The sequence below is a fragment of the Herpailurus yagouaroundi genome, unplaced genomic scaffold, assembly GCF_014898765.1.
Source record: "Herpailurus yagouaroundi ecotype Mexico unplaced genomic scaffold, PumYag 185, whole genome shotgun sequence".
Lineage (NCBI taxonomy): Eukaryota > Metazoa > Chordata > Mammalia > Carnivora > Felidae > Herpailurus > Herpailurus yagouaroundi.
The window spans coordinates 5,318,566-5,333,039 of record NW_024412416.1 but is presented as its reverse complement, the minus strand read 5'-3'; the positions used below and the strand labels follow the sequence as shown (position 1 = coordinate 5,333,039).

At 39.1% G+C, this 14,474-nt stretch overlaps 1 protein-coding gene across 3 annotated transcripts in view; it reads right to left on the bottom strand.

Moving 5' to 3' along the window:
- Positions 1–14,474, bottom strand: part of BLM (BLM RecQ like helicase) — an 89,799-nt gene that overhangs the window by 70,888 nt on the left and 4,437 nt on the right. Inside the window, exon 1 of one of the 3 annotated variants that reach the window (XM_040493588.1) lies at positions 1,009–1,133. The exons of the other annotated variants lie outside the window; for them this stretch is intronic. The gene's annotated coding sequence lies outside the window, so the exon portion shown is untranslated. Of the gene's footprint in view, positions 1–1,008; positions 1,134–14,474 lie in introns of those variants that run through there. 3 annotated transcript variants of the gene reach the window in all.

Sequence of the window (14,474 nt, the reverse complement as noted above, 5' to 3'; positions counted from 1 at the left end):
TGTTAAGAAACGTACAAATAGCAACACTGATTTTAAAAACAAAAGCTTAGGTAGACGGAAGCGGGCAGCGGATTCTGCGCCCCGGCCTCACCAGGAAGCTAGTAACGTCGCTGTGGATTTGAAGCAGAATTTCCTAAGAACACGTAAGGGATGGAGAAGAGAAAACTGACGATGGCCTTTAAGGCCCTGACATCACGTGCCAAGCTGCTATCTTTGGACGGTCGTGGACTTACGCTAACATCTGGAACAACAAAAGCCTCTTTGCGCGGCCCTGGACAGTCTGCTGCGCGGGAGGCTAATGAAGTCGATTTCGGAGGGATCCCTCCACCTGCGCTATCAAAAGTACATGCGGATCTCACCTACACGGTTCGCTACACTCACAGCTCCAACAGAGACGCCTGAACTGTCCCCACCCCTGAAATTGCACTGGAACTGCTGGTGGCCACGAACTTCCTCGGTTGTTAAATAAAAGAAATTATAATAAACTGTTAACTTTTTTCAGCATTTAAAAACCAACAAAAACAAAAATGTAAGAAGTTAGTGGAAGGAGCACATGATCTGAGTTAACCAGGTCCACCAGACACGTCCTAGTAACACTAGCAGGAAAAGCATTGTTATTGCGACACGCAGTTATTACAACAAAAGGTTAAAAAGAGACTGCAGGAAAAAAGCAAAACATAGGACAAAGGAAGCGAAGTTCTCTTTCTTTCTTTTTTTAAAGGCAGAATTCCTCTTCTTTCAAATAAATGAGACTATTGCTCATTTTGGGATCAAAATAGACTATTGCTATTTTGGGATCTATCAAAATCCGTACTACCTTTTCTCTAGGTCAAGTCTTTCTTTTATTCTTTTTGTTTTCTTGAGATGGCTATTTCAGGACCGGGGGACAGACTGCCAAAAAGACCGTTCTTAAGAAATTCAGCGCCAACTAACATTCAGCTATGTCTTGCACTGCTTCCTGTCTTCTGCTAGAAGTGGAGGTTTCGGGGGTGAGCTCCATGTGGTTACTGTTCAAAGGCTAAGCTACCTTCTAGGGCAAGAGCGGGAGCCAATCATAACCTTATGAACCTCAAGGTCACCTCAATGGGGCACCAGTGGAAAGTAACACCTCTCTCCTGTAATCAAATCAAACATCAAGCAAACACAATTTCTAGACAGAGAGAGACTTTTGACTAGGATCTTATTGCCATACAATTGCCATTATAGTTTCTTCTGGGAAGAGGCATAGCTCTGTATGACTTACCTAAGAAAAGCAGAGGTGTCAAAACTTGTAATCCCACAAGAAGGAAAATTTATTAATTACTGGGTATCAGGTGGTTGCTGGGTCCATTTGCCCAAAGATCTTCTGTATCACTGTTTTTATTACACGGGTTTTTAATGGTCTCTCTTTTTAAAATCAATAGTAAAAATGTATTTAAAGTAACGATATATCATTTTAACAGTTTAATCAATAAAAATCAGTGTGATCAGGGGCACCTGGGTGGCTCAGTCAGGTAAGCACCTGACTTTGGCTCAGATCATCATCTCGCGGTTTTGAGTTTGAGCCCCACATTGGGCTCCCTGCTGTCAGCACACAGCCTGCTTCAGGTCCCCTATCTCCCTTTCTCTCTGCCCCTCTCCTGCGTGCGAGCACACATGCCCACTCTCTCTCTCAAAAATAAACAGAAAAAAAAATGTTTTTCAATCAGTATGATCAGATCAACAGATTTTAAAAATACATTTCTATTGGGGTAAAACATACATGCAGTAAAGTGCACTGATCTTAAACATCTCAATATGGTTTTACTTATATATTTGCCTATAAAAGCAACACTCAAATCACAGTACAGAACATTTCTAGCACAATATGCTTTCTTGTTCCTTCTCCCAGTTAATATATGCCAGATGTAACCACTATCTGACTGTATCACCAATGATTAGTTTTGCCTAATTCATATATAGAGAATCATACAGTATGTACTATTAGTACATTTTTGAAAAGCCATCTGATAAAACTCAAACCACTTCTGAGACATTAAAACACAGAATTAAAGTTAAAATCAAAGGGGACCTGGGTAGCTCAGTCAGTTAAGCGTCCAACTCGATCTCAGCTCAGGTCTTGATCTCAGGGTTGTGAGTTCAAGCTGCACATTGGGCTCTGTGCTGGGCATGAAGCCCACTTAAAAAAAAAAAAAAAAAAAAAAAAAAAAAAAAAAAAAAAAAAAAGAAGTTAAAATCGAGACCCACTGTATTATCTTGTATTTTACAATAGGGGTGAATCCATGAAAAAATAGGGGCAAAAAACAAGGCTGTTCTCCTATTTTCACTCTCATAGTGGACATTTTTGCCAATGCAAAATTATTCAAAAAGGAAATACTAGAAAAGAATAGATGAAAATATCATTACATGCAGACAATATGATTATATACCAACACAATCCAAAGAAAATCAGTCATAACAATAGATAATTAAAACTTCAGCAAAATGGTTAAATAAAAGATAAATATAAATCCACAGAAGTCAGATGCATTCTCATGTAGTGGTAATAACTAACCCGAAAATACAATTTTTAAAAAAGCATTCAGTTAACAATAGCAATGAGAAGTATTAAACTACCAATTAACCTAGCAAAAGACATATATCTTCATGATATAAAGAAAATGACCAAATATTACTGGGAGAAAAAAAGAAAAATTTAGAAAAATAGAGAAATATTTCATGTTCTTCAATGAAAAGGTTTAAACATCATTAAGATAACAATTTTTCATAAATTAATTCCTGAGTTTAACAAAATTCCAATTAAAACACCACAGAATACTTCACAAAACTCAACAAAAATGCTTCTAAAGTTCATTTGACAAAAGCACAAGACAAGAATATTAAGTAACACTGGGGTTGTAACTAGCATTAGAAATACAATCATATTAAATGTAACAGTCATTTAAATGTCATGGTACTCATCTTTAAAAAAGAAAAATAAGGGTGCCTGGGTGGCTTAGTTGGTTAAGTGTCCAACTCTTCGTTTTGGCTCAGGTGATCTCAGGGTTCATGGGATCAAGCCCCAGGTTGGGCTCTGAGCTGAGGGTGTGGAGCCTGCTTGAGATTCTCTCTCCCCCTCTCTCTGTCCCTCCCCCACATGCTCTCCTTCACTCCCCCCTCTTCTCAAAATAAACTTAAAAAAAAAGAAATACAGGAAAATCTAGTCTCTAAAACATGTTTAATGTGTGATGAAAGAAACACAACAAAATAGGGAAAGTACTCAGTATTTAACAAGTGTTACTGGGATGTTCAGTAAGCAACAGACTCCAGATCTGGAGCTGGCAAACTATGACTCACGGGCCAAATCTGGCCTGCAGCCGGTTTTTGTAAAAAACATTTTAGTGAAACACAACCATGCTTATTTGTTCCTATACTACCTATGGCTGCTTTAGCACCACAGCTGGGTAGTTATCACAAAAGACTATCTAGTCTGCAAAGCCTAAAATATTTGCTACCTGGCCCTTTATAAAAAAAGTTTGAGAGTTGCTCTAGATTATTGTTGAGTAAAAAAAGGACTTATTAAATACATCAAATCTCTGATAAGAAGTTAAAAAAATTATCAGGCCAAAATGTAAATGAAAGCGAGCAATCAGAGAGTTACGGAAAGCCCTGAAATTGCTTTTATCCTAAGACGGATGTCTAATTCCGAGAATTGAGATATCAGTTTTGACAGCCTTGGAGTGAAAAGATGGACAAAGTCCGAGTTAAGGCCTAACCAGGGTGGGAAATGTTCTGCTATAAAACCAGCACCCCAAAGGGGTAAAGTAAAATTAAATTTCATTTCTATCGCTGGTATCTGTAAGTGAAGGAAAGTCACCAGTTGTTGAAGGACTGAGAGGGAGAGACCCTGAACCCACAAGCCCGAGAATATTTTCAAATCAATTTTTACACCTGAATAATTTTTTAAAACTTTGAGTCATGAATTTACAGTAAAGCAATCCTAATGCCAAAGCATCCTAAAGCAAAGCAGAAACAAATGCAAAAATGTCTCCAGAAGAATGTACCTTTACCTTAGGCCTTAAGTAATTCCCACAAATAATTTTTCAAGACAATATGTAGCAAACACAGACAAAAAACAGCCAAGCACACAAGGAAACGAGGCACCAGGAAGAAGAATTAGTTGTACTAAGAAAGCCAAACAGTATTGGGCATAAAAGTATTTAAAGCAATTAAACTTACTGTGTTTAGAAAAATCAAAGACAAGCTTGGAATTATCTGCAGTAACCAGAAAACTATAAAAATGACCTTGCCAAGAGAGCTTCTAAAAATGAAAAGTGCAATAACCAAAAAGAAGAATTCAGTGAATGGATTTACCAGCACGTTACACACAACTGAAGAGGTACTTAGAAAACGGGAGGGAAAATCAGAAGAACGTGTCCAGGATCTGTCTCCAGGGATTTCTCACATTCCTACATGGTCCAAGTCTTTTGAGCAAAGGACATGTTAAGTCTTTGGCAGCTAGAGACGGCATATCCCTCCAGAGAGATCTAGAGTCATATCTCCCCAGCGACATCCCACAGTAACAAAGACAAAGCCCTCTCCTTCCTCTCCCTGGAGACATTTCCTTACATTTCAGGGTAATAAACCTTGAGGCACCTTCCCCATCTCATCCGGGAGAGATGCGCCCACATCCTAGGGTAAGGAGCAATCTCTCTGGAGGGAGGATGTGCAGGTGTGCCAGCAGCCCTTAAATGCTCAGAGTCTCTAAGTTTTGGTGTTCCTTTTGCTGGGATGCGCTGGACTGTATGCACCAGTATCATCTAGCCCCTATCACCTCACCTTGTGGGATTTAGGGCGCGGGGAACTGAGGCAAGATATTGCGGGCTGTTGTTGCTGTGATAAACCATCTGTGTCTCCGGTCTTGTGTTCTGTCAGTACATACATAAATGCGAACGTATGTGTGTATAAAAAAAACTGTAGCAGGCTAGCTTGCTAGTTTAAAAGTAGGGCAAAATCTAAGATCCCTCAGAGTAAGTTGTCGACTTAACAAATGCATACACACAGAGAGAGAAAGAAAACAGGTGGATGCGGGCCTGGGTGGCTCAGTCGGTTGAGCATCCGACTCTTGCTTTCGGCTCAGGTGATGACCTCACACTTTGTCGGACTCTGTGCCGACAGGGCAAGGCCTGCTTGGGATTCTCTCTCTCCTCTCTCTGCCCCTCCATCACTCACTTTCTCTCTCAAAAATAAACAAACTTAAAGAAAAGAAAAAAGAGGTGGAAAATACGAGAAGTAAGAAGACATGGAGGGTACGGTAAGAAAGTATTACAGAAATCTAAACAGAAATCTACTTCCAGGAAGAGAGGAGAAACCGGGTCAGAATTAATACTGAAAAGATAACAGCTGGGGTGTTTCCATAATGAAAGACGAATCTTCAGATTCAAGAAAGCAAACAAATTCTGAGCAGGATAGATAAAAAGAAATCCACACCGAAATACATCATTGTGCAACATTTGGATAGCAAATTGATTTCTCTTCAAAAATGAAAATCAGAAGACGGCAGAATGTTATTTTCAACGTGCTGATAGAAAATAACCTAGAACTCTTTTCCCAGCAAAAACGTCCTTCAAAAATTGAGACTGAATTGTATACTTTAAAAGGATGAATCTTGTGATATATGAATTACATCTCAATAAAGCTGTTACTTTTAAAACTGCCTGTAACAAAAGCAACAGATAGTAAGTGTTGGTGAGGATGCAGAGAAACTGGAATCTTCATACGCTGTTGTTGAGAATATAAAATGGTGCAGCTGTGTTGGAAAAGTCTGGCAGTACTTTAAAAGATTAAACACAGTAACCAGCCATTTCACTCCTCGACATATACTCAAAAGAACTGAAAATACATATTCAATACTGATAAATGCTACAATAATGACGAACCTTGAAATACTAGCCGAGTGAAAGAAGCCAGACACAAAGAACCACACATGGTACAATTCCATGTACATGAAATGTCCGAAATAAGCAAATCTGTATAAAGAAAGTGGATTAGTAACTACCTGGGGGGAAGAGGGAGAGGGTGGTGGTGAGCAGATTGGGGGGTGACAGCAAGGGGTGTGGAGGTCCTCTTTGGGCTGATGGCAATGTTCTAAAATCAACCGTGACAATGGTTGCACAAATCTAGGAACATAATAAGAGCCACTGAGTTGTACTCTTTAAATGGGTGAATTTCGGACTATGTGAATTACAAGTCAAACTTGTTATTAAAAAAAATCAAGATGAAATAAAAACATTTTCAAATAATCAAAACCAAGCCTGCCACCAGGGAGTCTCATTAAATGAGATTCTGAAGGATGTATTTAATACTTAAGGTAGTTGAAAAGTGAGCCTAGATGTAAGTTCTCAGATGATGGCTGGACTGAAAGAATCAAGGAGGTGGTGAAATATGTGGCTAAATCTAAACAAACTTTGACCGCACAAAGCAACAGGGCTAAAAAACCAAACAGTTACAATACCCGAAGGTAATGACACATAAGTGAGGTAAAGAGATTTAATATGCTCCAAGGCCTCTGTGTTATGAGGGGTGGGAGGTGCTGATTAATTGCCAACTTGAGAGGACAGACACGCATGCTGTGCTTTCTAGGAAACCACTGAAGTATAAAAACAGAGCATGCACCTTAAAATCTAGAAGGGAAAAATGAAATGATTTAAAAAAAACTCACTTAAAAGGAAGCTATTAAAAAGGAAAGAAAGGGAAAAAAATAATACAAAGTACAAAAGAAGGTAGTAGTAGACTTAAGTCAAAATATCTGTTGATTACAATAAATATAAACTGAACAATTACTTTGGCTAAAAAGTTTATCAATCTGAACTTAAAAAATGAGATCTAACTACTGTATTTGCTGTTTGTTAGAAACATGTCCAAAACACTGGGTTGTATAGAGAGGTTAAAAGTAAAAAGATAAGGAGCATCTGGGTGGCTCAATCGATTGAGGGTCCAACTTCGGATCAGGTCATGATCTCACAGTTTGTGGATTCGAGCCCCACTTCAGGCTCTGTGCTGACAGCTCAGAGCCTGGAGCCTGCTTCGGATTCTGTGTCTCCCTCTCTCTCTCTGCCCCTCCTCCACTCATGCTCTGTCTCTCAAAAGTGAGTAAGAAGATTTAAAAAAAACGTGAAAACTCACCAGAAGACAGCTAAGGTTTTTATATTAGTAGCAGACAAAACAGATTTTAAGACAGAAAGCCTTACCAGAGATAAACAGGCCACTGTTATAATGACAAAGAATTCAATTCACCAGAAACAACTTTAAATTTGTATGGCCCATAAAGTAACTGCAAGACACGTGAAGCAAAACTGATAGAATGACAGGAAACAGACTGTAATTCTAGATTTATAATTAGCTCTCAGTAATTGATAAAACAAGCAACTACAAAAATCAGGAACCACCCAGGAGACTTGAATAACGCCACCTTTGCAACTACAAGATGTACATTCTTTTCGAGAACAGACACTTACACAAGCTGACCACGAACTAGGCCATAAGGCAAGTCCCAACTATTTCAATGGATTAAAGTCACATGTTCTCCAACCAAATGTAGTTATGCCAGAAATCAATAATAAAAAGATAATTGGAAAAAAGTAACTGTTTTAGTATCCACTAATGACTCATGACTGAAGAAATAACAGTATGACTGTAAACAGTACGGCCGTATAATGATGGTTTTCATAACCCCATCCATCACTCTTGTAGCTGGCATGCTACTGGAAAGAACTTTCCCTTTTCCCCTATTCGCTTTTTATCAGTAAGGATTGATTCCTCATGTATTTGGTGGGTTGTAATCTATTGCTGTCAATATTTTCATGCTCAAATGGTTTTGTATTTGATTAGGAGTAGTGAGCTCCTTCAAGCTGGCTCGTGCACTCTTTTTCATTTTTATTTTTTAATTTATTTTTTAATTGTTTTAATGTTTATTTATTTTTGAGAGAGAGAGAGAGACAGAGTGGAAGGGAGGGAGGGGCAGAGAGAGAGGGGGACACAGAATCCGAAGCAGGCTCCAGGCTCCTAACTGTCAGCACAGACCGGACACGGGGCTTGAACCCACCAACCGTGAGATCATGACCTGAGCCGAAGTCGGATGCTTAACTGACTGAGCCACCCAGGCGGCCCTCTTCTTTATTTTCAAAAGCGCTAAAAGACATAATGTAAAATTTACCACCTTAATCATCTTCAAGCATGCAGTTCAGTGGTATAAAGTGCGTTCACGTTGTCGTGCAACCAACTGCCAGAACTTTTTCATCTTGCAAAACTGAGCTTCTATCCCTGTTAAATAATAATTCTCCCCCCCCCCCCCCCCCCCCAGTCCCTGATCATCACCATTCTTTCTGTTTCCATTTGACTACGTTAGTGGAACCATACAGTGTTTGTCTTTTTGTGACTGGTTTGTTTCTCAGCATATGGTCTTCAAGGATTATTCGTGCTGTAGCATGTGACAGAATTTCCTTCCTTTTTTAAAGCTCAATGACATTCCATTGTATGGATCTCACACATTTTGCCCATCCACTCTTCTGTCCACAGACATCTGGGTTGCTTCCACTTTTTGGCTATTGTGAATAACGATGCTGTGAACATGTGTGTACGAGTATCTCTGAAACCCTGCTTTCAATTCTTTTGGGTATACACCCAGAAGTGGAATTTGTAGATCACACAGTAATTCTATTATTTTTCGTTTTTTGAGGAATAGCCATACTACATTCCACAGAGTCTGTTCCATTCTACATCCCCACCAACAGTGCACAATTTCTCCATATCCTCATTTCTCCACATCCTCACCAACACTTGTTATTTTCTGTTTGTTGTCTTTGTTTTGCTTTTACAGTAACCATCCTAATGAGTGTGAGATGATATCTAGTGTTTTCGACATGCATTTCTCTAATAAATTAGTGGTGGTGAGCATCTTTCCATGTGCTTTTTGGCCATCTGTGTACAACTAAAGACGACTAAACTGACGATTGTAATAATACAAAGTAACTAATAAAAAAAAGAATTTGGAAGTTTTCCTTCATTTCCTATGCTATGAAACAATGTATTTAGCACTGGGATTATCTGGACTCTTAAACTTTTCAACAGAATTTCTCTGTGAAACCATTTACATCTAGTGTGTTTTTCTGCTTCCAGTGAGACAGTTTTTTCATAAGCACATGCTATGAAAATTGAGTTATTTGGGGCGCCTGGGTGGTGCAGTCGGTTAAGCGTCCGACTTCAGCCAGGTCACAATCTCGCGGTCCGTGAGTTCGAGCCCCGCGTCAGGCTCTGGGCTGATGGCTCGGAGCCTGGAGCCTGTTTCCGATTCTGTGTCTCCTTCTCTCTCTGACCCTCCCCCGTTCATGCTCTGTCTCTCTCTGTCCCAAAAATAAATAAAAACGTTGAAGAAAAGAAAAAAAAAAGAAAAAAAAAAGAAAATTGAGTTATTTAACTTCTAATCTTTGCTGGCATCAATTTTAATAAATTGCATTTTTCTAAATAATTATCCATTTCATTTGAATTTTCAAATTCATTTAACACAGAAGTATGCAAATTAATATCATTAAAAATTTTTTTCCCACTTGTCATTTGTTATTTTGTATTTGTGATTTTTCCCAATTTTCTTAAATTAGCATTAGGTTTACCTGGTTTGTTAAACTGTCTAAGATCTAAGATTGTGATTTCTCAAACGTTTTTCTGTTCTCCATCTCATTGACCTCTGCTTCGATCTTTATTTCTATTCTCTTGTGCTTTCTCTTGTTTTACTTTGTTGTTTTTATTCTAACTTTCTAAGTCTGGAATTTACTTCAGGTGTTTTCTTCCCTAAGTTTATAATGTGTTTAAGCCAATAAATTTCCCCCCAACCACTACTTTATACATATCTTACAGAATCCTATTTGTTAGGTTTTCATTTCATTAGTTTTCAGGAATCCTTTATTTCAATTTGTATTTCCTTTCCATCCAATAGTTCTTTATTCATTCTTTATTTTAATGTTTATTTTTGAGAGAGAGAGAGGGAGAGAGGGTGCCAGCAGGTGAGGGACAGAGAGAGAAGGGGGCAGAGGATCTAAAGTGGGCTCTGCACTGGCAGCACAGAGCCAAACTCGGGGCTCGAACCCATGAACCATTTAGATCATGACCTGAGCTGAAGTCAGTTTACTGACTGAATCACCCAAGTGCCCCAACATCTAATAGTTCTTCAATTGAAGGGTTTTAATTTTCCATATGGGTTTTAAAATTTCTTTTTAAATTTCTAGTTTTGTTGCATAGCGGTAAGGATTGTTTGTAACATTTCTACTTTATGGAAATTACTAACCTTTTTCTTGCGACCTAACATATGAACTATTTTGATGAATGTAAATGTACACTTAAGCAGATATTTCATTCCTGTACTGATCTTGCTTTTCCATAGATTTTTTTTAAAAATAAAAAATGTAAGGGGCACCTGGGTGGTGCAGTCGGTTAAGCATTTGACTTTGGCTCAGGTCATGATCTCACGGCTGTGAGTTCAAGCCCCACATCGGGCTCTGTGCTGATAGCTTCGAGCCTGGAGCCTACTTTGGATTCTGTGTCTGCCTCTCTCTGCCCCTCCCCTGCTTGTGCTCTGTCTCTGTCTTTCAAAAATGAATAAATGTTAAAAATATTAAAAAAAATAAATAAAAATTTAAAAAATTAAAAAAAAAAGAAATCTCATGTTTGGAAGTAAATATACTTGCAAATAAACCATGGATCAAGTAAGATATCACAATGGGTACTGGGATATATTTGGAACTGAATAATAATGAAAGTCCACATATAAAAATGTGATATGCAACGTAAGAGGTAGTGACAGGGAAATGTACAGCCTTCATTGTTAGAAAAGAAGGCTAAATATGAGCAGAAAGCATCTATTCAATGAAGTTAGAAGATAAAAACAAACTAAGCCTGATGAGAAAAGAGAAAAGTGTTTCTGTGAAAACACTTAGCAAGAACAAGAGAAAAGACACAAATCAGTATCAGGAGTGAAAGAAGAGACTTAAAATTAACTACATTCCCCACAGACATTGAAACATCGTTTTCAGGGGCATCTGGGTGGCTCAGTAGGTTAAGCGGCCGGCTCTTGGTTTTGGTTCAGGTCATGATCTCACCATTTGTGAGTCTGACCCAGCACTGGGTTCCACACGGACAGTGCAGAGCCTGCTTGGGATTCTCTCTCTCCCCCTCTCTCTCTGCCCTGCACCTCGTGCTTCCTCTCTCTTTCTCAAAATAAATAATAAACTTAAAAAATGTCATAACAGATTCTGAATAATGTGCCAATAAAATTAAATTTAGATGAAATGGACAAATTTCTTTAAAAATTAACTTGCACTCACAAAGAAACAGAACTGTCTGTGGTCAAGGCTTGCCCTGCCAGACATATAAAGATTTAACAACACAAACAAAAAAAAGTCTTTAAAAACATAGGGGTGATGGTGTAAGGACAGGAAGACCAGTGGAAGAGAATAAAGCACCCAGAAACAAGCCCGTGCACAATTTATAACAATTTATGACATTTATCACCACAGAACTCTAGCAAATGAGTCTTTTCGGTAGTTGGTGCTGGTACCCTGGATATCTACATGGGGAAGAAAGGAAATTTACACCCTACTTCACTCCAGACACATAAGTCACTTTCAAGTGAATAGAACTTATCATTTTAAGGGATTTCTCGGGGCGCCTGGGTGGCGCAGTCGGTTAAGCGTCCGACTTCAGCCAGGTCACGATCTCGCGGTCCGTGAGTTCGAGCCCCGCGTCAGGCTCTGGGCTGATGGCTCAGAGCCTGGAGCCTGTTTCCGATTCTGTGTCTCCCTCTCTCTCTGCCCCTCCCCCGTTCATGCTCTGTCTCTCTGTGTCCCAAAAATAAATAAACGTTGAAAAAAAAAAAAAGGGATTTCTCAAATAAGATACACAAAGCACTAACAAAAAAGAAAAAAATAAAATTGAATTATTTAAGAATCTTTTATGTGTCATTTACCTTAGAACAGCACCGAGACTTTTGAAACAGCTGAGTACAGAGAAAAGCAAGGTACCGATTACACAAAAGTCAGGATAACGATTATCTTTGGGATAGAGGATGAACAGGGCACACACAGGGCTTCTGAAGGTGTTAGCTATGCTCTATTTCTTACCCGAGACATATGTACAGGGGTATGTGCTTTGATAAATACAACATTAAGCTATTTCAGGAGTCCCCAGAGACCTCGCCCTAACATTCGCTGATTTGCTGGAATAACTTACAGGACTCAGCATGTAGTCCTACCAACAGCTAAGGACACACAGCCAGAAGATCAGCAAGGGGAAAAGACACACCAGGCAGAGTCTGGGGGAATCCAGGTGCCACCTTCCTGTGCTCTCTCCTCTCACGAGGGCACATTCTCTCAATGAAGACGCAGCTACATGCAACATTTCTGCCCCAGGAAACGTGTCAGAGACTCAAAGTCTAGGGTTTTTATCGGGGGCTGGTCCCAGAAGCACCCTCTGCCCACCAAAAACGTGGACTCTCAGAATGAAAGCAGGCGTTAGGGTTCCAGGTGGGCAAAACAACCATGTTGGCAGAGGAGAGGTTTCAAAAGCCCAGTTCCCACTCAACAGCCAAGAACCAATCTTGCAAGCAGGACTTTAGTCTCAGGCCTGCGATGTTAACTCATACACCGGTGTTCTTTGCACTTTTCTCTATGAAATAGAACATATTTCACAATAAAAGATATTTTAAAAACGGGTGACCAACATATTATTAAATCTGTGTTTAAAAGCCACAGAGAAGACATTTGCAATATATACAACTGACAAATAGTGTATGGAACGTATAAACAATTCCTGTAGGACAGTTGCAAAGAAAGACAAAAAACCTGAACAGGCTCTTTTAAAATGCAGAAACAGGGGCGCCTGGGTGGCGCAGTCGGTTAAGCGTCCGACTTCAGCCAGGTCACGATCTCGCAGTCCGTGAGTTCGAGCCCCGCGTCGGGCTCTGGGCTGATGGCTCGGAGCCTGGAGCCTGTTTCCGATTCTGTGTCTCCCTCTCTCTATGCCCCTCCCCCGTTCATGCTCTGTCTCTCTCTGTCTCAAAAATAAATAAACATTAAAAAAAATAAATTAATTAAAAAAAATAAAATAAAATGCAGAAACAGTCCATAAACACAATTAAGGTCCTCAACTTCACAATAGTCTAGGGGATTGAAACCACAAGAAAATACTACTATACATATACCTACTAAAGAGGCAAAAATAAAACACAGTATCAAATGGGGGGCACCTGGGCGGCTCAGTTGGTTGAGCTTCCGACTTTGGCTCAGGTCATGATCTCGTGGTTCATGAGTTTGAGCCCCACGTCAGGCTCTGTGCTGACAGCTCAGAGCCTGGAGCCTGTTTCAGAGTCTGTCTCCCTCTCTCTCTGCCTCTCCCCCACTCGCGCTCTCTCTCAAAAATAAAATAAAAACAGGGGCGCCTGGGTGGCGCAGTCGGTTAAGCGTCCGACTTCAGCCAGGTCACGATCTCGCGGTCCGTGAGTTCGAGCCCCGCGTCGGGCTCTGGGCTGATGGCTCGGAGCCTGGAGCCTGTTTCCGATTCTGTGTCTCCCCCTCTCTCTGCCCCTCCCCCGTTCATGCTCTGTCTCTCTGTGTCCCAAAAATAAATAAACGTTGAAAAATTAAAAAAAATAAAATAAAATAAAAACATAAAAAAACATTTTTTTAAACACAGTATCAAATATTAGCAAAGATGTGGGACAATGGTTAAGTCTCACACACTGGTGGAAGGGAGGTGCAACCACTTTTGAAAACAATTTGGCCTTTAGGAAGGTAAAAGGTACACATATTCTTTGACCCAGTAGTTTTCTGAGTTACGTGTACAAATTCATGAACACGCACCCGAGGACATATGCACAAGAACATTTACAACAACATCAATAGCCAAAATCTGAAACCAATCCAAATGCCATCAAAGCAGGAAGGATAAAAATAAACAAACAAAAAAACTCCAGAATGGATAAACTGTAGCAACAATCACATAAAGGAATATTCTATAGTGATCATATAAATTTTTATATTATTTTAAAATATAATATTTTAAAAATATTTAAATATATTTTTATTTATTTATATTTAATTATATAATTTATATATAAATATATAAATTATATAATTATATATAAAATTTAATTATATTTAAAATATATTTTAAAAATAATTTTAAAAATTAAAAAAACCTGTATCTACAATATGAAAGAATCTCACAAACATAATGTTGAAGCAAACAAGACAAAGTAGAATACATAAATTCTCACCCTATTTGTAGATCTCAAAACCAGGCAAGACTGAACTATATTACTTATGGATGCATACACAGGATATACCATGAAGACAAGAAAATTACCACAAAATCAGAATAGTTCTCTCTAGTGTGGGGAGGAAGTCACGATGAGGGGAGCCACACTTCTGGGGTACCAGTAATACCTATTTTTTGATCTGTTTGATGGT